We start from the raw sequence: 27037 nt of genomic DNA, 5'->3' as shown, positions 1-27037 counted from the left end.
TTTAATTTACAGATGAGGAAATTTAGGCACACAGAAACTAGGGTAGGTTTTCCATAATCATACATGAATAACTATGCATTTATCAGAAATAGTTTCTATAACATTGTAGCTTGCTTGTAAATAAACTGTAGCACATTTTCATAATTTTGCATGATTAAATATCTGAATTCTTTTTAGTGTGGGCTTTATTCAAATAGTTAGAAGCTTTAAAGTTTTTCTTCCAAGATGGCTAACTTAAAAACTATTAATCTTACTGTACCTAAATGCTATTCACTTATATACTTTGGTGCTTTTAGAAGTCTTTTCAAATTATATTTCTTATGATTTGAGAGCTTAGGCTCTTGTGACTGATCTCTATTTCATTCTAATGACTGGTGGCATTTCTCACTTCTGAGAATGGTTTGTGATCCTACAAGTCCGCATTCTGGTGTCTACCTGTGCCACTTGGTTCTGAGACTTAGTTTCTTGGTAGGCATCATTGTTGGATTAAATGATTCAGTCATCAACCTCTCTAAGCAGATGGCAGAACAGTCATGCAGTTGTAAGGAGAGGACTGTATGTATGTCTAAAGATTACAGGTTGGAGATATTTTTAAAAAATGAAAAATATTCTAAGTTGGAAACTTTATTCTTGGCAACTTTGGGGTTGCTAGATTATTCCAAGTTTCATTAGGAAGAACGCTGACTGTCATCAGGAGGTTGGCATTGAGAAAATTGCCCATCACTTCCCAGTAGGTAGACCTACCTGCTTTCTGCTTGAATATTTCAGTGAGTTGATGACAGTGACTCATCATGCTCCTCACAAAGGTTAAAAACTAAGCAAAAGATTTTTGATAAGTTAAAAGTTTAATGCAGTGAATTGGAGTCCATGGACATTTCTTTAAAAGTTTTCAGCAAATGAGCTTGTAGACACTGTCTCATTTGACAGCTACATCCCCATGAAATTAGATTTTTACAATATGAGTCGGGTAGATATGACAATTTAAGTAGAAAATGGCATTAAAACTTGTGGGTTTTTTTTTTTTTTTCATTTCAAAGAAAAGAAAGAGACAGGGCGGAGGTTTGTGGAACATGCTGGTGCTAACAAATGGGAATTTTGCATCTGGCTCCTAGTTAACCAGTATTTCTGCTTTGAAATGATAGCATGGAACGATCTCTGGTTGTGATCCAGGGAGTGACAAGAAAATGGCTGACAACAGAAGCTGAGTTTTCCAGTTATACTTGTATGTGTGAGAGAAAACTTGGAGGAGCAAACATACTGTACCTACACTTAAATGTCTTTTTTTTTTCTTTTTACGACAATAGCAGCAACACCAAGACGATTAGGTGCCAAGTCGTCAGAACCGTGCTTTTCCCACTTGAGTATGTCGGTCCCTCAGTAGTTACCCATCATTTGGTTCTTCCTCAAACAATACATCACCAGACTGACCCAGGCGTGTCCTAAACATAGTTTTTCTGAAAAAGCAAATTTCTCCTTGACCCAAGCAAGAAAGTAAAAAAATAAAAAAATAAAATAAAGTGATTTTGTGCTTATATTTATGCCTGAGAAAAAAAATACATCTAACTTTTCATTTACTTCAGATAAGCAGGTATTACTTCAGATACTTTTTCCTAAATTAATTACTGTAGTCTGTGCATATGGAAAGCCTTTATTGCGTACTTATTCATTAGTGTCTAGATGCCTCTTACTGAAGGATATTGATGGAGTGTCATCACTTGCTGAAGTTTAGAATTTCTCTGAAAATATCAACACACAAACTTTATAATTCGTCTTTTCATATATCACTCTAAATGCCTCCTTTGGCTGTTTTTATGCAGCAGCCCTGGGACAAATTGTGCCCTTGTGGTGGGGAACAGATATAGTGAGAGCCTTCATTCCACCTGACGTGCCCTGGCAGGCCCAGCCTTGGACACACCTCATCATGTCTCGCCTTCTGGCCACATTTTCTGCAGGCTGATTTTATGCGGTCACCTCACAGATTCAGTGAAAAGACCTCCACTGTACTCGTGTTTCTGTGTCAGTATCAAAACAGCATGCTCCAGTGAATTGCTTGATAAAAGGTTGCAAATAAAGTTGTGGTTCCGAAGTGATTTTCTGTCCTGGAGGAAGAGGCTCAGGGCAATCCCACTAAATCACTGTGAAGAGGTTTGTCAGAGTCTGACTGTAGCACAAAGAGCAATTAGGGCTGTGCTCCCACCTGAGATTCAGAAACACAGACAATAGTAACTAAAGAAAAGCAAAGTTGTCTGAAACTCAGGAGACTAGAAGCAGGTTGTGTCAGACCAAAGTGACGAGCCTAAGGCACCATATGAAATTGTAAAGTCAGGGTGAAGAAGGTTCTGTGTCAGTGACAGGTGACACTGGCTCAGGAGATCACGGTTTCAAACTCATAATGTAGAATACTTTAAGTCAAGAGATTTTTCTAGAGGCAGAGAGAATTCAGGTCGCTCTAATTGCTGAAGTCTTGTTAACAGATGCAAGTTTACAGTTCATATAATTCCACCCAATTTCTTCTAGTAGTGTTAGAATATTCTGCTTCATATTCAGATATACTATAATTCTGAATTAAATGTGGTATTATTTTTGGTATCTAAGCAAAAAGAAGATCAGAATATCATTCACATTTTATTGGGGCTGGCCACTTTTTTTTTTTTTTTTTTTTTGAGACAGAGACAGAGTATGAGCAGGGGAGGGGCAGAGAGAGAGGGAGACACAGAATCTGAAGCAGCCTTCAGGCTCTGAGCTGTCAGCACAGAGCCCCACGAGGGGCTCGAACTCACAGACCGTGAGATCATGACCTGAGCTGAAGTCGGATGCTTAACCGGCTTAGCCACCCAGGCGCCCCTGGGGCTGCCCACTTTCTTACCAGGCAGCTCTAGTATCCAAAATCATACTTCTAGGCAGTTTTCAAGTTTATAGATTTTTTTCTATTCTGGCCAGTTGCCTGAATCAAAGTGCTAGTCTGTTTTATTCTCCGGTAACTTTTTTCTCCTGGGATACCATGAAAGCTCTCTGAGGAAAATCACCAGTTCTAACTTGTTTCTATTTCTTTGTTTCAAGCAACAGCCATTGGTTCAGATTAATTTATTTAATACTACAAGATAGTTTATTGTAACAGTGATAGATAATTCACAGAAGGACATGCTGAAAAACTAGACCCTTGGAAGAAAGTCAATTTGGAACAACTCTAGTAGCTCATTAGTGAGAATATCTGGACAATCTCTTTAAGGTTCTGTCTGTACTCTAGCCTGTTTCCAACCATCTTCTGTCCTTGCATTCCCCCCACCCCCCCCAGGAATCAAATTTCAGAGGGAAAAAGAGAGAAAGATTTTTGTAGCTTGGGTACCATTCTGTAGGTTGAGGTCCACTTGATTGTCCACCAAGATCATAATGGAATAACAGGGGAAGAATCACTCCAAAGAACTGCAGATCATTCAATGATGATTGGGAATATTACCTGACAAATTAAAATTCTGTATGTAATTCATTATAAATATAATCTGTATGCTTACAATTAGATCTGTATGCTTGAAGTCCAATGTGTTAAGTTAAAAAGCGTCCAGGATAGTAGGAGGGAGTTTAGTGATTCTTTAGGGTTTTGTTCTTTTATCAAAATATGTGTAGTAAATGCCTAATTGTCTAGAAAATATATAGAAAAGTTATAATGAATAGATCGAAGTTGCCGTCAAGTAACAGGACAAACAAGTTTCCAAATGAAGTGCCAATGCTTATTTCTAATCATGATAATTTTAGAAGCCTATAATCAAACTGGAGCAGTATAAAGATTAAATGCAGTGACTTTGGGCTCACTGGTGTAAATCGTGGTTCTGCTGCTTACTTGTAGGACACTGGGAAAATCTCTCAACCTCTCTATTTCCATTTCTCCATCTCTAAAATAAAGATACGTAATATATTTTTGCACTGATCTCTTCAGTATTAAAGGGGATAATAATATTTTTGATGTTCTTGTATTGCATAAATGGTAGATACTATATTTTCATCAGTATTCTTAAGAGTATGGACCACAAATCATGAGAAGACCAGTGTGTTATCATTCTAGGGCTACTATAACAAAGTACCACAAACTAGGTGGGCTAAACAACAGGAATTTATTATCTCACAGTTCTGGAGGCTGGAAGTCCAAGATCAAGGTATTGGCAGGGTTGATTCATTCTGAGGGCTCTGAGAGAAGAGCTCTGAGGGAAGAATCTTTTTCAGGACTCTCTTGTTTTGCAGATGCCATCTTCTCCTTGTGTCCCTTGTCATTATCTTCCCTCCATATGTGTCTCTGTGTCCAAAGTTCCGCTTTTTGTAAGGATCCCAGTCAAATTGGATTAGAGCCCATTCCAAAGACTCCATTTTTAACTGGATTACATTTGAAATGACATTATCTCCAAATGAGGCCACATTCGGGCATACTGGGCTTTAGGACTTCAACATCTGAATTTGGGGGGAACATAATTCAATCCATGATGACAAAGTTACATTCAGAGTAGTTGAAGAATCTGTGGCTGTTTAGTCTGGAGGAGAAAATGCTGCAGCATGCAGAGGAAAAAGTCTGATAAATGCGTTCATATGATGTAATGAATAGCATTTAAGGAGGTTAATACAGTGTTTAGTATATTATAAACATTCCATAAATGTCAGCTTTCTGACTCTGTCTCTGTCTCACTTGGACAAACATTTATTGAGTACCTACTATGTACCAGCTGTATTGTTGAACAGAGAAACCATGTATGCAGGATTAGACTCGTTTTGTGTGGCCCCAGGATTAAACTCAAATTAATGTGTACCAGTTATGTAGGTATATATTTTTATTTCATGAGAAATAAAGTTCTAAAGGGCAGTGCTATTCAAAGATGAAATGGGCTGCTTTTGAGGTAGCAAACCTCTCAATTTTATATATTGAAACACATTTTGAAAAACGAAGTACCTGGCATAATTTTATGGCACTTATAGAGTCAAAGGAAAATTAAGGTAACTCAGCATCCTTTAGAATCCTTCCCTATTCTTAATTTCATTGTTTAGTAATTCATTTAAGTAATCTCTATGCCCAATGTGTGGCTCGAACTCACAACCCCAAGATCAAGAGTTACAAGCTGTGCTGACTGAGCTAGCCAGGCAACCCTACTGTTGTTTTAAAAGGGACTAGGGTGGGACACCTGGGTGGCTTAGTCACTTAAGCATCTGACTTCGGCTCAGGTCATCATCTCATAGTTCATGAGTTTGAGCCCCACGTCCGTCTCTATGCTGAGAGCTCAGAGCCTGGAGCCTGCATTGGATTCTGTGTCTCCCTGTCTCTGCCCCTTGCCCACTTACACTCCTCTCTCAAAAGTAAATAAACATTAAAACAATTTAAAAAAATAAAAGGGGCTATGGCAAGGGTGGCAAGAAAGCTTCAGACAACAGGTATGCAATCTTTGTTTTAAAGAAAAGTACTCTAGTTTCTTCTTATTTACATGGGAAGACTTTTTGTAATTCCAGGAACTGTTGAAATGGTAGAAGAGAATCAACTCAACCAGTATTTCTTCTGGTCTTTCTCGGGTCTTTCAACTCTGATTTCAAGAAGATACCACTGTTGGGGTGCCTGGGTGCTCAATTGGTTAAGCGTCCAACTTCAGCTTAGGTCATGATCTTGTGATTCATGAGTTCAAGCCCTACGTTGGGCTCTGCACTGACAGCTCAGAGCCTGGAGCCTGCTTTGGATTCTGTGTCTCCCTCTCTGTCTGCTCCTCCTCTACTTGTGCTCTCTTTCTCTCTCTCTCTCTCAAAAATAAATAAAACATTAAAAATTAAAAAAGAAAAGAAGACAGCATTGCTGAATGGATGGGAAGTGTTCTGACAAAACCTCAGTATGGTTGTTTAAGAAGACTGGGAAAGGTTGCATAATAAAGCCCTTTTGGCACTGAAACATCAAGTTCCTTCCAAGTAGGGAATATGCTGCTATGACTTCTAAATAAAGGCAAATGTTAAATTTATTTTTCTTTCATCCAATATTAAGGAATATGATACCACACAAAGTTAAATTTCAAAATGAAAACAATTTAAAGACTGGTAAAATTTAAATTTTAGAATAGAGTTTAAGGACACAGATGAAGTTATGTTTGAAGCTTCAGGACTTTAAGGAAAAGTAAATGTAAATTCATATAAAAACCCATTATTTATAAAATGTAGACTTCAAAGTTTTTATTAAGTTGTAGGATAAGACTATAGGAAGTAAGTGTCTTATGCTTTAAGATTGTCTATATTATGTTTGTATTGCAGCTGATGGAGAGTAGAGATTTGACTTCTAATAAATGATTAGACAACATAAATATACAAGCTTAAACTCTCTATGGTTGACTTACATTGGTATCCCCTAAAGGTCATGTTTTCCAGTTGTGAGGACTTTGTGTAGTATGGTCTCATATTGGCTTTTGGCTTGGGTCTGTGACTTGCTTTGGCCAGTGGAACATTTGCAAGTGTGAGGCTTGTTAGAGCACTTGAATGTTGGGGCTTGTTTCTTGGAACCAGAATTTACAGCCAATTCTGTAAATCAGGCTAGATATTGAATGATGAGAGGTTGATATGAAAAGAGACCATGGAGGAGGAGGGCATTCTTGGGTATTCTTGCCCCATTTGAGCTCCCATTTGCATATAGACCCATGAAGGACTTCAGTTACAAAAGAACCATCCAGCCTGCTAATAATCCCAGTCCACTCACAGAGGCATGAGAAATAATTATTGTTGTTTGAAGCCACTCAATTTCGGGATGATTTGTTACTCAAAAATAGATGACAGAAATACTACTTTTTAAGTTATTTTATTTATAGCTTTTGTTTTCCGTTACGGTTTTATTTTGTTTTCAATAACTTCAGAAGAAAACTGTGTTTGATGAGGCAATGGTTGAATTAAATACCTACTGTTGATTTTACAGTATATTCCAGAATCCAAATGCATAGTTTTTAGGCAAGTTGTATGAACATAGTCTAAATTGCTCCCTAAGAAGAAGGGATTTTATGAAGAACTATAACATTTTAAAGGCTTCCATGAGAGCTTTAAGTAGGTTGCAGTAACTTATTAAATGATATATTCAGTCATGCATTTTAAATGTATGTAGTAGCTAATTACATTTGTACTTATTCTTTATCATGAACCAAGTCACTAATGAGTTTTGGGGCACAATATAGATAGGAAATTCTTTGGGAAAACAAACTAGAGAAATTTTTTTTCCCACCAAACTGAAACTGAAGTTGATTATTTGTCCACAGATAATTCCCTTTTTAAAAGAATTTGCTTCAGGGTTCCTGAAAATTGCAATTTCTTTCTGTGTTTATATGAACTACTATTGAATTTTGAAAAATGACCTATTAAACTTCACAGAAGCCCTCCATTATATTATTCATTGTAAAGAACAAAATATGCCTTTATTTTCAGATTATTCTAAAAAAAAAAAAAGAAGTAAGCGTCTGTGTATCTTGTAAATCATGAATAAATGGATGTTACATATAATGGCAGTGTAATTGTAATCTCAACAGACAAAATCAGAAAAGAAGCTTTTTTGAGTTAAAGTTGTTTGTAATTCGTTGCTCCTCATCAAACATAAATGTAAATAGTAAATTAAATAATGTGGCAGTAGATTTAATGAAATTTAAATGTCTATACCTATCTTTTATAAGAACTTTAGTAAGGTAATATTATTACTTTGAATTATATAATGCTTAACAATTTATACAGTTCTTTCCCAGACTTAAAAAAATTTTTAATGTTTATTTATTTTTGAGAGAGAGAGACACACACACACACAGAGAGAGAGAGAGAGAGAGAGAGAGAGATCTCGAGTCAGGGAGGGACAGAGAGAGGGAGACACAGAATCTGAAGCAGGCTCTAGGCTCTGAGCTGTCAGCACAGAGCCTGACATGGGGCTCGAACCCACGAACTGTGAGATCATGAGCAGAAGTTGGAGTCTTAACCAACTGAGCCACCCAGGCAGCCCTACCAGACTTTTTAATTAATTGGTTACTAAGTGTCAAGCACTATGAAATTCTAAGGTATCCAAGTAAACTCAATAGATATATAACATGGATCTCAGAATGTATGGTCAGTGTCATCATAATGTAGGAAGTGGTAGATATTCTCCTATACTAACTGAGAAGATTTCATGATGTGGGCACTTGTACCAAATTTAGGATAATACTGCCTGGGAAGATCATCAAATGTGAAAGTCTAGGGATGGGAGAACATGGTATGTGCCTCCCCCCCACCTGCAAGAACTAAGAGGGGAAAATGATTAATAATTCTAACTCATTAGTGTACAGCTTCTAGAAGGGACATGGCAAGGATTGAGAGTAGAGAGATTAGTACTATCTAGATCAAAATTGGCTTTTGAAGCCAAACTTAATGTCAAGAAATTTAGATTCTTTTCTAAGGAAATAGGGAAATAGGAAATAAGAAGCCATTAGGAGGAAGACATGATCAGATTGCATTTAGAAATTTTACTCTGATTTGACACAGTTAATACATTGAGCAGGGGCAAGAATGCTTGCAAGGAGCCATTAGGAGGCTTCTGGGAGAATCCAGACAATAAATGATTGAGCATGTAACTCAAAGTAACTATGACATTAGAGAGAAGGTAATAGAAGTGCAGAGGTAGAATGAATAGCATGTGGTGATATATTAATTGTAGTGGGTTGAGGAAGGGGGCATGTTGAGTTTATTTTCCAAGGTTTATGGTTTGAGCAACAGGATGCATACTGCTTCCTGTTGCATAAGTCATAAATGTGTGAAATAGGAATATAAGAGAAAAAGTGAGTGTTGGGTTAATATTAATAAATTTCTGTTGATGGAGTTTCATTTGTAGGTACTTGTTCAACAGATAAGTAAGATTTATTGTCAAGAGTTGTATGGAAAATGTGTCGAGAAGAGGAGAGGGTGGGGAATAGGAACATGTGGAGAACTTTAATAAAAGGCTGTACAAGGGAGAAAGGAAACAAAAGATGGAGGAGGATGTGTGGACAAGGGACAGATTTAGGTTAAATTACTTTGAGCAGAAAGGAGAAAGAAATATAAGACAAAGGACAGGAATAAATGGCAGTGTCTGAGGGCACACTAGGAAACTGATTATAGAGCATATTATCTCACAGAAGTCTGTCTCTCTTGAGCACACATACAACAAGTATGATGTTATTAGTTGCTAGATAGTAGAACTAGAACTTGAGGTTACATAACCTATAAAATGTCACTTACCTGGTATATCACAGAGCTAAAACAATCCCTAGTGTCCTGACAGCTGAATCCAGGGTACATTCCTCTAGAGGCAGTGGGCACAGGGACTTTTTAATTGGTAGCTACCACAGAGTATTGAGCTCTGGCTGACAAGTGAGTCAGTCAATTAAAATAATCAATTACAAGTAATCCTACATCTTGATAGTGAAAATTGAATTTTCCTTTTGAACCTAAATTTCTAATCACATAAGTTTTGTATGATCCAGACTGGACTGAGTTTGTCTGACATATTTGCAATAAAGAAGCATTAGCGATATGTGTACTAACCAGATCTACATCTCTTGATTCCAGCTGTGTATGCTTCCCACTGCCTGTGCCATTTAACATTGGTCAAGAATGACCCATTCATTGTCTAGTGCTCAAAAAAAAAAAAAAAAAAAAGAACACTTGGCCTTATGGTTTTAGAGGAAGATTCACTTACTTGAACAATCACAGAAATGAATGGCGGGAGAAATATAACAAGAGAAAGGTGGAGAAAATGTTTTACCCTTGTTCATTATTCTTATTATTTGTGTAGAATTAACCCAGTATCTTCTTTACTTTAAGGCTTTTATTACCAAGCACAGAAGTTTTATTCTTGCATTTAGACTATTAGATGTTTAGCATTTTTTTTCTTATTTTGGACTCAAATTGCATAGGACATGCATTATTCATGGGCAGAAAATGTGGTAGTATGCACACTTGCATAAACATCATATGTAGGGTAGTTTAAATTTAGAAATAGTATTTGGCCTTCTGCTTCAGGAGACATCCTACTAAATCATACAATGACTAAAGCTTGTGATAGACATTTATCAATCCACCATGGGATGCCTGCTGTGACAAGCTGTCTTCAGGAACAGAGGATTTGCGAAGATAAAGTTACACTGGGTTTGCTCTATAAAAGGAAAGCCAAATGTAAGTGTGCTTCATTGTAACCTAACAGTACAGGTCTTCGACTTGCTGGAACAGTTTTAAGCTTAAATGACTCCTGACTCCTAACAGATGATATATGAAACCATATATCCTGGATTTTTGTTAGGAAAATGTAGTCACCATGCTGTGACTGTATGTGCTGTTGCCAGCTTGTCTCCTTCAGATCTCTCCTGAATTCATGCCAGTCCCAATTCTTCCCCACCTGTGAACTAAAGCTGCCCAACATTGATCACCAGGATCTATAAAATGTCATGTTCAATGGTTGTTTCTCAGTCCTTAGGTGAAAGGACCTATGAGATGTATTTGACCAAGTTTGTCACTGTCTGCTTTTCTTCAGTCACTTTGTTCACATGGCCTCCAGTTTCTTGGCTCCTCTGAACTTCACTAGATTCTCTCTCTCGACTTTATGGTCTTTAAATATTGGATTCCTCAGGGCTCAGTCCTTGGACCTTTACTATTCTCCATCTGTATTCACTTTGGAAACGATCTTGTTCATACCTAAGGCTTTTAACTATCTAAAGCTAATGGCTCCAAATTTTGTATCTCCAGCGTGGACTGCTCACCTGCATTTTGAACTTGTATATTCACAACTACTTGAATATGTAACAAACATCAGAAATTAATAAGTTCAAAAACAAGCTTGCATTTCTCTTTATCTTCTACCCCCTCTTCTCATAATCTGTCCTGTCTCAGAATGTGGCAAATCCATTTTTCAGTTACTCATGTCAAAACCTCAGTCACCTTTGATTCCTTTCTTTCTGTCACAGCTCACATCCAAGCTGTCATTGTACCTTGTCACCCTAGCCTTCACATGTTTCTGCTTTCAGAGTACTTCTCGCCTTCCACCACTGCTTCCCTCACTTGAGTCCCTCCGTTTCTTTTTTTGTTTTTTTTAATTTTTTGTTAACGTTTATTTATTTTTGAGACAGAGAGAGAGAGAGAGAGAGAGAGAGAGAGAGAGAACATGAACAGGGGAGGGTCAGAGAAAGAGGGAGACACAGAATCTGAAACAGGCTCCAGGCTCTGAGCTGTCAACACAGAGCCCGACGCGGGGCTCGAACCCACCCTCGAGATCATGACCTGAGCCGAAGTCGGCCGTTTAACCGACTGAGCCACTCAGGCGTCCCTAGTCCCTCCATTTCTTGACAGGATCATTGCAATTGCTCCCTAATTCTTTTCTCTGTTTCCACTCTTGCTGCTCTACAGACTGTTTGTGACATAGCTTCCAGAGTGAGCCTTTTAAAGCATAAGTCAGATCTTAACTGTCCCTCCACTCAAAATTCAATGGTTTCCTGTTTCACACTGGTGAAAAATTCAGAGTCGTGACTGTGACCCTTTATGGCCGTACAAGATCTGACCTCTCCGTCCTCACACTTGTCCCCATTACCCAGTCTCCCAATACTACCCCTCTTCCGCCATTTCCCTCAAGCCCACCTAGCTCTGTTCTGGCCATGACAAACCCCTATGGGTTTTATGAGTATACAAAGCCTGGTCTCACTTTTGGACTCTGGTACTTACTATTTCTTCTGCCTGGGATATTTTTTTCCTTGTGTCAGCCTGGCTCATGCTGTGTCTTTTTTCAGGCACCTGTTAAAATGTCACTTTATCTGAGAGGCCTTCTTTTATCTCTATGTGATAAAGGGTATCCATGTTACAAGACATCTACCTTTTTTGTGTTTGTCACTGTTTGACATGATATTTGCTAGTTTATTCCCTGTTGCTGTTAGGTACTTTATTTATTTATTTATTTATTTATTTATTTATTTATTTTTTAATGTTCATTTATTTTTGAGAGAGACAGAGACAGAATCCGAGTAGGTTGGGGCAGAGAGAGAGGGAGGCACAGAATCTGAAGCAGGCTCCAGGCTCCGAACTGTCAGCACAGAGCCCGACGGGGGGCTCGAACCCACAAGCCATGAGATCATGACCTGAGCTGAAGTTGGACAGTCAACCGACTGAGCCACCCAGGTGCTCCGGTAATTACATATTTAAAATTAGAATTGCATACTTCTTAGTAGGCAATTAGAATAGTTAGCTCCATGGAAGCAGGGACTTTATCTGCTCAGTACCTACTATAGGTAAGGCCTGAAACCTGGTAAGTTCCCCATAAATATTGATAAATGAATGATTATAATGATTATGTATGTTTTCTTGCTTCCCAAATGTAACACATATTTTTACATAGGTTAATTCAGCCAAAGCAAAACTCCCCACTACCTACCAACTATTCCTTACTTTGTAAATAACTTCTTAGCTCTCTGGCCTTGATTTCTGCATAGACAGTTCTCAGCTGAAAAGGGCCAGACTAGCAGGAAGTGTAAATGCAGGTCTAATTCATAGGAACATTGGTATTGAACTATAAACACAAACACACTTAACCTCTTACACCTGGGTTATGAGTCATGATAACGGCACAACTCACAGTAAAGGCTCTGATCTGCTGGCAGATTGTGAACTACAACAGTGACTTGAGTTCTGTTACGTATAGTACTTTCTTTCCAGGAGTGAAATGTCCATTGCAGGAATTTTCTTTTAATATGACAAAAATACAATTTACTTAAAAACATCTTCTTCAGGATTTATACTTTTTATCCCATAAGTTGAAGAACTCTGCATTGACATTAAAAAAAAAAAAAAATGCTGATAGGCAATAATGCAGAGTGACAGAGCCCAGGCTCTGGTCGGCCAGTGGTGGCTTCGAATAGCAGCTCTTCCAGATATTAGTTCCCTGAATTGGGGCAAGTGATAACCTTTCTCAAGTTTAGTTCCTGGGCTATAAAATGGGCAGAATAGTAGCATCATCCCGTAGAATTGCGCTGAGAACTAAGTGAGGCAACACATGAAAACACTTAGAAAAATTCCAGAGAAAACTCTTGCAGCTTTTTTTCTATTGGTATTGTTAGCATTACACTTACTTGTTTCATTGTCCCTGAGTTGAATGTCCTCCCTCCAGTGGTCGTACTTCTCCAGTTACAAGTGCAGTCTACTGTACTGAGAACAGATTTTTGTGGGAAAACTGAGATTGTCACCTGTGTTTGAGAATTACATGTTTTTCTAAATTCTTTTTTAAATTCCAAGGGGTTGTTACATTAAATTTTTGTGCTGTGTTGCCTCAGAAGTGTGCAAGAGTGTTTTGTCCTCCCACATAAAAGAACAAAATAACTTAAAAATGATTAAAATTAAAAAGTCAATTTAAAATGTCTTAAAAATGGGCTCATATGTCTTTATAACATATTTTCCACCTGCGAACTAATGCTACAGAAGTTTGCATCATGTGTTAGTGAGTATTTCTGTAGGAAAGTGCTAATGTTTCCTAAGTAGCATATGGGCTATTAGATCTGATACGTGGGAATAACTGTGCAGCAATCTTGGAAAATTATTCAAGGATTTGTTACAGAAGAAAAAACAGAATTTCTAGAGACACAAAAATCAAAATACCAGCTTGAATATTATAATGACACTTTGTGGTTATATATCACCTTTCTCAAATGCTTCACACCTATTTTCTCATCTAAAAACATCTTCTGTAAATTAATACAGTAGCGGGTATTAGTCGTCTTCCCAATATGAAGGGAAATCTCACTCGAGAGTTCACTACTGTGTTTGTTTGTACCATTTGAGATCTTCTGGAGTTCACATATTTAATATTTGCATTATTTTACTGGAAGCAAGAAGGTTGTCAGCTGTAAGCATGATCTTCCAATGCAACAGCACATGTTGAAAATATATCCTGTTTAACTCAGGTTCTCTTACATGTGCTGAAGATAAATAGCTATTAGCACCAAAAAATAGTATTCTATTATTCTATTGAGAAAACTAATTTACCTAAACTGTAGGTGAGACTGTTGATAACTATAACTCTAAATCAAATAAACATGCATTTATTTACTTGTCTATCAAACGTTTAATATGCACTTACTATGCACCCACTAACTGTAAGATGCTGAAGAGACAGTTTCGATTATACTCAATCTCTGCTGTCACGAAAATTAAGTTTCTTGGTTACAAAATAAATCCATCTTCAGTAACGATTTTAGTAGCATCATTGAATTTTAAAGGATAATATCTAATATAAGATGAAATAATGACTTAACGATAGATGTAAACGGGAGCCAAAGAAATTAGTTTGGTAATTTGTGTTCCATAACTAGTCATTGTCAGGTATTCAGCTGTCTAAACATATGTGTTCTCTACACTTGGGTAAAATCTGTGCCACTGCTCGCCTATCAGTGTGACTTTAGACCTAGAAGACACAGGAGGAATTGTGACCCTTCTTCCTAAGATGTGAATAATGATGGCAGTTGCTATCTGTATGAAGGAAAGTGCCCAAGGTAAATGATAGCTGGTCAGCATTTCCTTCTATTCTGTATGTATATCTAGTCATGTATATCTAGTCTTCTTTTTGACATGAACCTGAACTCAACATTTATCAGAATTAATGGTGCATAAAGTAAAAATGAACCCATTAAAATTGTATTAAGATGACTTTCTGTAATGCAAGCAAATAGGAATCTGTATACAACAGAAGGAAATTTCCCACATTCGGATATTAAATTTACAAAAAAAAAAATGTAAAAGTCAAAGTACATTCACTTAGTTCTTTCATTCAGTATTCCCAGTTTTCCTTTCTCATGAAGACCTGTAGGTTTTTGCTCTTTACTTAAGTCTTGTGCCCTTGTTCCTTCTTTGAGTCCTTTTCAGTCTAAACACACAGGTTTAAACACATTGTTTAAGCTCACTATTGTTTACAAGACCAAACTTCCTCACCTTGTTCTCTTTCAGTCTCACCTGTCTAACATATCCCTGACTCAGAATGTTAGCTTTCTACACTGAGACATTTGGCAACTCAAAGAGTCTTAGGAGCATTGCTGAAGGCCTAGTTTGGCTTTCTTGTCCATCAGTCTGCAGCCATAGATATCAACCTTTTCAAAGTCCAAATAAAAATTATATCCTCCTGGGCAGAGAATAACCAATGGCCAATTAACTCTTGTAACTTGAGGTAATACTTTCCCAGCTAGCCAAGTTATTCCCAAATAGTTTTTCCTAAATGGAAAGAGAACATTTGACTATCTGACTTCAGTATCCATTGCTTGAACCCTGGGTGTTATTACATAGTCAGTACAAATTTTCCAGGGCTCCCTGCCAGTCTCCCATGGCCTACTTCTGGATGATACTAAAGGAGCAACTTTTCTGATACTGGTGGGAGAAATAGTTCTCCATGATCTTGCATATCTTCTCATTATTAGATTAGGAATACTTGATTTGACAACAGTAATATAAAATATGTCAACTACACGAAGAGAAATGGTCGCCTAGATAGCCCAAGACTTAGAGGCAAGCCAAAAGGTTATCTGAGCCTAGTAAATACCTCATATTTTGCATGGGTCACCATTAGCAGAGAGTTAGTATAATCAGTTTTCTGTATTCATCGACAATAATATCCAGATTCTGAAAATCTTCCTCAGAGATATTTGCTCTAAAAGGCCATTCCTTACAACCCATAGCAAAATAGGTAACTATAATCCATACAGGCAAGGGAATTGGATTTCCCTGATTAGTTTGGACTTACCTAGAATTTGGGGAGGTGTTCACCTGCCTATGAATATAGGGACATGTTCAGGAGGGATGGATACCTGGAAAAACAGGATTCTGTTTAAAGGAAGAGTTGGTCTATGATAGTTAGGTAAACCATAGTACATTCTATAAACAGAAATGGATCTTTTGTGAGGCTAGCCTGGATTTCTAGGTATTTCCAGACCTATCAGAGCCCACTAAGAGACATACTTTAATTTTGAACTTTAAAAAAGTTTATATAAAGTTTTCACTTATATGGATCCACTTCTAGATCCTCAAGAGGACCTCATCTCAGATATCTCTATGCCTTTACGCATTACTGTTATGGGGCGCCTGGGTGGCTCACTAGGTTAAGCCTCTGACTTCAGCTCAGGTCATTATCTCAGGGCTTGTGAGTTCGAGCCCCACATCAGGCCCTGTGCTGACAGCTCGGAGCCTGGAGCCTGCTACAGATTCTGTGTCTCTCTCTCTCTTCCCTTCCCCTGCTCATGCTCTGTCTGAGCATGTTTAATGTTTAAATAAACATTAAAAAATAAACATCACTCTTATTGAAGTCATTAGGTTGAAAGAATAGAAATTGACAGGAAACTAAAAAAACAAAAACTTTATTTTCAAGACCTATTCAAACTTGCTTGGGAGGGGGATTGGGGAGCAAATATTTTCTGTACTTTGAGAGAAATTTAGGACATGTCCAGTTACTTTTTTGGTGATTTTCTGATCATAAAATTTCAATAAATTCTGGACAAACATATAATCTCCTTCAGTAAATGTCCAGGCCCATATAAAACTCAATATCATGAACTCTTCTTAAACCTAATACTTAACCTCCCCAAACTCTGCCTTTCATTAGGCAGGATGCTGGCAGTGGGATAGAGGATTATGCATGACTTCTCTATTTCTCCTCTTTGTGTGTCTCCCCTTAGCTATTTCCTATTGCATCCTAGGCTGTCTTTTGGTTCCTCTGAGTTTAAGGCTGAGGGCAAAGAGAGGTAGGAGGCACAATGTTCTTAGTTTACAGATGCTGTTACGATCTGGCATTTGTGTTTTCTACGGTTGATGGCTATTCGAAGGTGGTATTTTCATACAGCATTTCTGGAGATTTCTTAAAGCTTTCTTAACCAGGAACATTTACCTGTATCTCTCTGGTTTGTTGTATTCTTTCTTAACCGTGTTGGTGGCCAGCAACCTAGCTACCCACTCTGTTGGGATCACAAGTTTGAAGTGAACTTCTCAACTGATGGTTCCTAATGACAAGAAACTCTCATATGCCCTTGCTCTCTAGACCTGTCAAAGTGTGGCTAACCAACAAGTGTATATCAGTCTTTTCCAGTTCTGACATCATAATTTCATGGAACTTTGGACTTTGAAACTTTGTATTCCTTATGTGTGAATCCAAGAGGAGCCCCCTCTCCCCCACCCCCTGCCCCTTTCCTCTCAGCTTTAGAGGAAAAGCAACACACTCTAAAGTGTGATTTGGTTGCTTCCTATTATTGCATTTGGAAAACACAAATGGAGGACAATGCTTTCTCAGTCGTGGGGAGAGCAGAAAGATGTAAAACTATGATGTTATCTACAGTAGTAAAGGTGAATGTTTTAATAAAACAATATTTTTTATTTTTAACCTCAGTGCCCTTTCAGAAATCAAGTCAGAAATTAGAGCAGTGATTTCTTTCCCTAAAATTAGTGTCTGGAGTGTATGGTAATATTTTTCACCATGAGCTGTTAGATGAGCGCTACCAATTTGAAATGCTGCATGAGTTTCAGTGATGCAGGAGTGGAAGGATTGTCTTACGTGGGCAGCTGATAAATTGGCAACTAAAACTGAAAAATTAGGACTGAAAAATTAAAACTACATGGTGAATTGATGTGCAAATTTGAGAGGAGAATTAACTGTTTTAGAGAAAGGTCGAGTGACTCTGTTTGATTATGGATCTGAAGGAGGTTCAGCTTAAGCCACCTGCCTTCCACGGGTTCTCAGGGTTGATTTTATGTCTTATGCCAAGTTTGGCAGCCCTTGCCTTTATACAGATTCCATGTATTTGCTTCCTAAGGTGCTGCATTAGGTCCTGGTCAACCTTATCAGATAAAAGATGTTGATGCTAGCTAGAATCTCCAAACTAGCTCTCTGATTGATGCTTTGAAATACAGACAGAAGTTTGTATTCAGTTCAGAGAATAATCTTTGTGTATTCTGTGCCAACCAGTGTATCATGATAATGATGATACAAAGATAAAGACATGACCTCTGCCACTGAAGACATTGTTCTAAGGGTGAGACAGAAAAGTCAATTGTGGAATTGTCCCTAGCTGAATTGCAGAAAAGATCTTACAGGAAAGAATGGTGTATTTGGAACCCTAGTGGGCTATTCTCTATGAATGGTGCCCTTTGGAGTTGTGCAATGCAGTGGCTTTGGGGATGATTGATTTTTAACAATTGCTTTAATATAAGTTTCTAAATATTTGAGGCAAAAAATCCTTTCTTCCATCTCCACTTTTAGTTATAAAGACTGACTCTGGCAGTAGTGGGGATGAGGTTAATGGCACTGGTGAAGATGGATTGACTGGTTATTTTGATTTCAGTGAAAATTAATAGACTTTTAAAAAATTCAGCTGCAAAATCCTGTAGCAATAGTTGACTAATCCTATTAAAAAGAGATGAATGAAAGAATATGTTTCCTTGGGAGAAAGAAGTATGTATAATTCAAGCAGAATTGCCCTTGATAGGATTTTGTCCTAGATTGTTTATGTTTTATCAAATCAAATGGAAGGTTTTCCCATATGAAAGGGCTTAAATATATATTTAGTAAATACTAACATCAAAATAATTGGTTGCTGGATTGGATTCAACTGATATTGGGTGAATACAAGATAGGAAATTTCAAGTATATATTGACTATTCATTTCTCTCATTAAGTAATCTTACACCAAGTAGATTCACTTATTATTTAATTTATTGTGTTGAAAAATTCCCAAGGAGTTGCACTATGTATACCTCTCTCTTTTTTATTTGTTTATATATTTTCCTGGCTATTTTACTTTCTGTCATATCTCAGCCTCAGAAGTTAATATTTAAAATTTTTGAAAACATAGTAAGATATGATTACTGTGGTATGATATTTGAATTACGGTAGACTAAATAATAGTAGGGCACTAGAAAATTGACAATTGTTAGTCTATAGTAAGTGAGTAACATGTTTTAGATAAGAAGAAAATCATTTCACATAGGAGCAAAATAAGGGAACCAATGCAGGGATATTGGTTAAGGATTGGTTTGGGTGTAAAGAGCAGGAAACTCTACTGTGAGTATCAAAAACATAGTCGTTTATTTTTTATTACATTGTGAGGGGCCTGAAGATAGGCTGTTATAGTAAATATGGGAGCTTTAGTTATTCAAGCATGATGAAAATAATTTTCTTTAATGTTTACTTATTTTTGAGAGAGAGAGGGACAGAGAGAGAGAGACAGAGACACAGAGTGCGAGTGGGAGGGAGGGGCCAAGAGAGAGGGAGACACAGAACCTGAACAGGCTCCAGGCTCTGAGCTCTCAGCACAGAGCCTGACGTGGGGCCTGAGCCCATGAACCGTGAGATCATGACCTGAGCTGAAGTCAGACATTTAACCGACTGAGCCACCCAGGTGCCCCGAAAATAACTTAAATTTAAATTTAAATAATTTGCCCTGATTCAGTAAGTAAGGATGCAGTAATTACTATATAACATTTAATATTATTACTATTATAATATTATTATTTACATAATCAAGACTTCATTACTGTTTAAAAAATAAATTCAATGTGTATATTTTTAAGGCCTCCCGCTCGTTCCCTGAATTAACCCAAAGTTTCTGGAGTCTCACTCTACCAAGTGGCTCAGGCCTACTTCTGGAAAATCTATTCAGTTTACCAGTTCTTAGTACTTGTTACTGCATGGCATCCTAGTTAGTGACTGACTTCTCATGGTCTCATGGAATTTGCTTATATAATCATGGAATGAGTCCTCTGGCTTCAATCACGGTGACCTCTGGCTTCAAGTTTCAATCTGTTTGGCTTAAATTTATGTGCTCAACCTGTTTTTAAAAGCCTGAAGAGAAATCAATTAAAAGACAGTTGAAGAAAACCAGCAATGATTTACTTTTATGGTGGTATTAGTAAAAATAGAGGAGACAGGGTCAAAGGTTTTTTAGTTGGTAGAATCACAAGATTTGTCATTTTGGGGGGAGTGTTAAGAAATGAGAGACAACTTCAGCACTTTGTCTTGAGAAACTGTGTGGATAAAAGGTATCATTTCTGGAGGTAAGAAGCATTTCCTGAGTTAGGAAACACTAGAAGAGCAGCTATGAAGAAAGAAAATGGATTTACTTTGAAATATACTGAGTTTTCATTGCTTCTGAATAATCTAAGCATATAGAGGGATTAGTTGATGTTTGGGTATATAGTTCTGAAGTTTAGGTGAGAAGACTAGATTAAAATTGAGGCTTTAAAGTCATAAATATATATACACTATTCATTCCATAGTTATAATTTCTAAATATCTAGAAATTCACCTTATTGGAATGAATTGCCCTTAAGTATTGATCTCCTTCCACCAAAAAAGATTGAAGCAGAAGTTGAATGATCTTTGGTCACCATTATAGTAAAATAACTCATTGGGAAATTTTGAATTTTCCAATTATTTTCCAAAATTCTTTCTTAATTATGTAAAAGTTGGGAAATTCCAAATACTAGTAGATATGAATAATTTCCCCCCCAAGGAAGTCAATGCTGATACAATTCAGTAGAGGTCTTGTTCAAAGACCACGAAGGAAGCTCTTATGTAACCCCTACAGATAAGGCTCAGAGCACATGCAATGTTGAATTGCTTATAGAAATGACAGATGAGAAAAACAGTCCATAAAGTAGGAAAGGAGGAATTGCAAAATGAAAAGGTCACGGGAGTTGAGAGTCAGACAGATTTTTGTTTAAATCCTGGTTATGCAACTTATCTGCTACTTAACATTGGACTGCATATTCTCATATGTTATATAAGGGAAGTGACATCACTAATGGTGAGGATGAAATACAGTATCAGTAATATGCTTCCACAGTGACCTTCATATATGTGGGGCCTAGTGACATAAAATGGTTACTACCACTAGCAGTTCACAGTTTACGACTTAGATTAAACAAATTAAAATAATCTATACAAAATAAGCATTTTGGATAAAGAGCTTATGTATATATGTAGGAGGTGAATTAAATATATAAATATATATATATAAATAATACATATAATATATATACACTAGCTGAAAATATGAACACATGGAAACAATTAAATTTTTACTAACTTTTTATGGTTATCTTATAACTTTTACATTTAAAAAAACTTATTTACGTATTTTTCTTCCATGTTGTGATTTGTGTAAGTGATGAGAAACTCAATTTTAGGGACCAAGTGAGAGTAAAAATAACTGGATTAAGTTTATGGTTAAACATAAGACATTTAGCTATCCCTGAACTAGAACTAATATTAAGGTACAGTGCTCACCTTTAAGCTACCTAAGCAAGGATCTGAGCCATGCACACTGTTAATTTTTCTATTAGCCAGAGGTCCTGATACTATATCTTAGAAAGGCAGGAAAGGAAGAGAATTCAATGTCTTTTTGTCTGGTCTCCTGAAAGGAAGGTTGAAGGCTGAAGCTCTCAGAGCGCGTGCCTGATGACCGTGGAACAGGCGCTCAGACCAAAGTTTCCTCACTTCAATCCTTACCTCCCCTTCACACACCTGTGCTCCTTTAACTACCAGACGGTCTACACCACAGCAAAAATTTGTCACAAACCCACACGGTGTCCTTTTGGATTCTTAAGCTTGAGCAAGCATGTTGGGAAAAGCTGTGTTGAAGAAAACTTATGTTGCCTTCTCTTAGATATAGACTAATTATTCAATGAATACTTTATGATGAGTGCATCGTATCAGTCTAAAGTGATCCGTACAGTTTTCTGGGTCTGTAGTTTACAAGGCTATGGCTTGGCTCATCATGATTAGATCCGTTCTGTTTACTTTGAATTTTCCCAGGTCTGAAGCTTGTTCTTGTTATAAGTCTTCAATGGTAAGTGATACTACCTCTGCACCTGAAATCCATTTAAATTCTCAGCTGCCCATGGGGGTACAACTCAGGCACTGCATTGTTTTGAAACGACCAGCTCCAGCTCCCAGGACGCCGGGCCATCTAGATAGCTGCTGAGTAGTAGCCAATTATTTCACAGATGTTCCAGCCAGACACTTCCCGGCTTCAGGGCAGGAAGTGGTATTTAAAAATGGAGATCTTACTTCTAGATACAGATAAGTTAGCAGATACTGTATCTTAGATATTTAAGAAAGCATGATCTAAATAATATTTTCATGGGAACCATTCACACAAACGATGAAGTACTCTGGCTAGTTAACAATCATTTTAAGTTAAAAACTTGGGAAAAACTTCCGTGTATTTTTCAGTTGTATTTTGAGGAGGGGACTTTAGTCTATTTCTACATTATCACTTTCTCTCATATAAAAGTGGATATTCTCCAAGACCATGTGTTAATTTCTTGCCTCTCTCTAACCAGGGTTTCTTAATTTACATGGATCCTAGAGCAATAACCTCTAATTTTCTTTTAGGGGGAAGGTGGGTATTACCTCCATTTAGAATATAGTAAAAATGATAATACTTGTTCCCAGAAAAATGCACAAAAATGCACATACCTACCAATTTCTTTTTTTTTTTAATGTAATTTTAGGTGTCATTGGTTGCAGCCCATTCATGGACTTGCTAGGAGTTAAAACCTGAAGACTGAGAAAACAATTAACCTTTTGCAGGGCACCTGGGTGGCTCAGTCAGTTAAGAGTCCTACTTTGGCTCAGGTCATGATCTCAGTTTGTGGGTTCAAGCCCCGTGTCAGGCTCTGTGCTGACAGCTCAGAGCCTGGAGCCTGCTTTGGAGTATGTGTCTCCCTCTCTCTCTGCTCCTTCCCCACTCCTGTTCTGTCTCACTCTATCTCTCAAAAATAAATAAAAATTCAAAAAAAGAATCTTTTGCAACCTTTTGCAATAATTTAGAGAAGTAACAAGCAAAGCTAATGGAGAAGGCAACTAGAGCAACATTTCAATCATGTTTTCTGTAGCATTCCATAGTCTGTCATCCTCTCATTATTGAAGCTGTCTCCTGGCTTTATATGCCTTAATCTCTGTTTACCTCATTTAATCCCCAGACCCCATTCTCATATTTCTTACATATTTTTGAAAATTCATCCCCTTCCTATTTTATCCAGACCCTTTATTTTTTCTTGCCTGAACAATTACAGCAGACTCCAAAGTGGTCATTTAGCCTGTAACATCATAAATGTTAAATTGATTCTCCAATATTGATATAAAGTTTTCTTTGTAAAATAGACATCTGAAAATGTCTCTTCTTTGAATAAAATGTCTTCCCATTATCTATAGCACTGTTGTCTAATAGAAATATAATGAGGGTGCATCTGGGTGGCTCAGCCAGTTAAGCATCCAACTCTTGACTTCAGCTCAGGTCATGATCTCACAGTTGTGAGATCAAGCCCTGCATCCTCAGCATGGAGCCTGCTTGGGATTCTCTCTGTCCACCTCTGTGTACCCCTCCCCCATGCTCCTGTGTGCACACACATGCTCTCTCTCTCTCTCTCTCTCTGACAATAAATAAATAAACTTAAAAAAAAGAAATTTGAGGGCTACATATGTAATTTAAATTTTCTAGTAGCCACATTAAAAAAGTAAAAAGAATCAGGTAAGGTCAATTAATGATCTGTTTAACCCAATATATTCAAAATAGTATCATGTCAACATGTAATTACTTTGAGAATTATTAATACTTCAGTTTTTTGGACTATGTTTTCAAGATCCAATATGTATTTTACGCTTAACATATCTCAACTAGGATGCTACATTTTCAAGGTTTAAGGTAAAATGAAGTTTTGCCTCCAAATGAAGTTATGTTTAATGACAAAAACAAGAAGTTTACATTGCTTCAGCTTTAAAATTTAAGTAACTGAAATAAAATAAAATTAAAAATTCAGTTTCTCTGTCACACTGGCCACGTTGCAAGTGCTCAAGAGCCGCCTGTGGCTGGTGGCTACTGTATTGGAGAGTGAGCTCAAGTTTACAAGGTAAAACTTAAACTGTGCTATAGATTTGGAACATGGCCGTGGATTAGTGTGCTTCCTCTTGGTGCCACCCCTACAGCATACCATCCAGCTGTAGCAAATGCGTTGCCATTGCCCATGTATACTGTGTACCTATCCTGTTGGCCTGAATACCCTTGCCTCGTCTTTTTGCAATTCCGCTCACTCTCAGGTATTCGTTCTCAGCGTATTAAGACTCCCATGATAACTCTTTTTATTCTTCTGTTGTCCTGGCTTGAATCTGAAGAAAACAGTTCTTCCTCTATTCTCCCACGGAAATTCACTGAGTACCTACAATGGGTATTAGTCTTTTTCAAATGTGTTCTGTCCTATTATCCTGTGCATACAAGGGGAAACGGAAACTTGGAGAAGTATGTTGTGCAAAATCATTTACGTAGAAACTAGAGAAGAAAAGGAAGCCATTAGCCGGGACTTACCAACATTTTCTCAACACCAAATGTATAGATCTATCTACGTTTGCACCCACCTTCTCTCTTATCTACTATTACATTGGAGGAAATTAATCTCCATTGTAAAAATATTTTTAATTTTACATTGTAAAATAATATTTGTGTTACTTTGATAAGTGCTCTGCATAACATCATCTTTCACATTATCAAGGACTTTGCTTGTTTCTAGAGTTTGGTATCATCTGAGAAATAGAAGAAACATCAGCAGTTGTGTACTTCATGATTGTCCATCCTCCTCCTCCCCCTCCTTCTCCTCCACCACTTCCTCCTTTTTCCTTCCTCTCCCTCTCCTTCCTTCTCCTCCTTCTACCTTTTTTGTTTCCCTAATATTTTTTTAAAACATAATGCTGAAGATATAAAAACTAAAAGCATGAAAGATTAGAAAGAAGCAGGATATATTGTCCAAAATCATTGAGTATTCCAGTGGTAGAATAAGGACAAAGATGTGTACCTTTTAGTTCTTGGTTTAGTGCTTTTTCCATTTTATTGTAGCTTCTCCTCCCAAGGCCCTTTATTCATGAAAAAGCAGTCTTTCCCTTACATTTCAATGGGTAGAAATACCTGTGGAATTTCATTGAAAAAGCTGACAAAGTCAGCTTATAAAAATCATGTATTTGGTGCTAGGTACTAATGGTTTCAAAGTGTAGGTAATTTAAATTTCTGCAACCATCAGAACTTAATTATGTATTCAGCAGGGGTCAAAGGAGTGATAATCCTTTTATTACTATATGCCAGTGGCATCCACAGTGATATTGTAGCTTTTTTCAATAGTTAAAACTTAAATTGTATTTCTTTCTAATGCCTACAGATTATTTCTCATTATGTCTCTCTGTAATTTATATAATAAAAGAAAGAGAAAATGATTAGACATGGCGAATAAAGTACTCTCAGGGTGTCTACTTGTTAAAAGCATTTGCCAAGTATCAATTCTTAAAATTCAGCTTTCTAAACAATGATATGTTAGAAAGCCTTCACGCATCCAAATAAATATCTGGGTCTTCTAGCCGAACACTTTTTTTTTTTTTTAAATCAGAGTGGAATGTATGTTCCGGTTAAAGTCAATGAATGAAAGTCGAATGGGGCCCATGTCAGGTTGTCCATAAAAAAGTTTTCAGAATTTTCTACTTTATAAATGCTATGCTCCTGATATGGATTAATAATAAGCAAAAGGGCTTTAAAAGACATATAATAGATTATCTTCATTTTTAATCTGTAAAACATATTTACTATTTTATATTATTTAGGATAGTGGGGTCAGGTAAAGTGACTGAATATTAGCCAAAACATGGGAGATGTGGCTATGTGTGGTACCACGTATATGAGGATTTTCCTGTTCCTGGTGATTGGATAAACCTGGCTCAAACTTTTAATTTCTCAATTTTAGAAATGTGTGTCCTTCTGTGATGGTTACAAAACTATAACCTTAGGTTACCTTCTTTCACATTGTCCATTTGGGTACAAAGCACTGCCACTTGATGGCCATTAAAAGAAATGGAATCTCAACAAGCAGAACATTATTTTAGTTACTTCAGTGATCATATGTGGGGGTTATGTGCAGTAGGTACAACTGAAACACGCTGTTTTCCATCTCTGTTTTCTCTTTTTGGAGACAAATATATATCCTGCCTGTGGCATGAACCCTCATGAAAAGGGGCCAAGAGCAGCTCCAGCTCTTTTCATAGGGACCTGCCTTATTAAAGCTTTAATATCTTTTCTAGCAAGCAACTACCCCATTCACTTACATCCTACCTGCCCTAGAATTCTGATGAAAATGTATCTTGTGCCTATGCAAACCCTGGGCTGTTTTTTAACCCTTCTTAGTCCTCACTTTTTGTTTCCAGAAAGATTGCTGTTAGTTGTCACTAAGAAAAACCTCTCTCTAGCTCTGTTACTCTCTCTGTTACTCCCCCTAATTTCTACATTACAGTGGATATTCAAAGCCTATGAGGTTAGGAGGAATGGATATTATACTGCACTACACTACACTATACTATACTGCAACACATCACAATGAAAAAATTTCTTTTTTCAAGTTTATTTGGAGAGGGGGAGAGAGGGAGAGGGTGCATGAGCACCTATGTGAATGGGGGAGGGGCAAAGAGAGACTCCTAGGCAGGCTCCACGCCATCAGTGTAGAGCCCCACACGGGGCTGCATCTTGCAAATCATGAGATCATGACCTGAGCTGAAATCAAGAGTCAAATGCTTAGCCAGCTGAGCCACCCAAGTGCCCCAACACATCACAATTTAATGTAAAAAGGCAACAGAGCCAACTTTGTTCTGTTAACTTTCCTGTCAGTTAACTGCCCAGACTGAGAAAAGATTCATAATTGAATTCCACAGACATTTCCTTGGGGTCATCTAGATGATGTATTTTGCATGCAAGGAATAGTATCATGAGGATGACGTGCTCTCTTACCTTGAGAGAGGTTTGATGAAAAAAAAAATAGATAACATATTTCAATTACTTTGCTATTAACAAACTGTTAGGCACAATAATTATCTCTCTCACCTTTCCAATGCCCTGTGGAGGACACATCTTATCCCAAGTTTGCTTATGATCACTTCTCAATGAGGTACTGTTATAACTAGGTACTCTTTCTGCCCAGTAACCTCTGGCTTCCCCACTCCTCAAACCTGTCAATGTCA

At 37.3% G+C, this 27037-nt stretch overlaps 1 long non-coding RNA gene across 1 annotated transcript in view; it reads left to right on the top strand.

Moving 5' to 3' along the window:
• Window positions 1-27037, top strand: part of LOC122235085 — a 248162-nt gene that overhangs the window by 81690 nt on the left and 139435 nt on the right. The window lies entirely within an intron of this gene.

Source organism: Panthera tigris, chromosome F2 (assembly GCF_018350195.1).
Source record: "Panthera tigris isolate Pti1 chromosome F2, P.tigris_Pti1_mat1.1, whole genome shotgun sequence".
NCBI classification, from domain to species: domain Eukaryota; kingdom Metazoa; phylum Chordata; class Mammalia; order Carnivora; family Felidae; genus Panthera; species Panthera tigris.
This window is presented reverse-complemented; position numbering and strand designations above follow the sequence as displayed.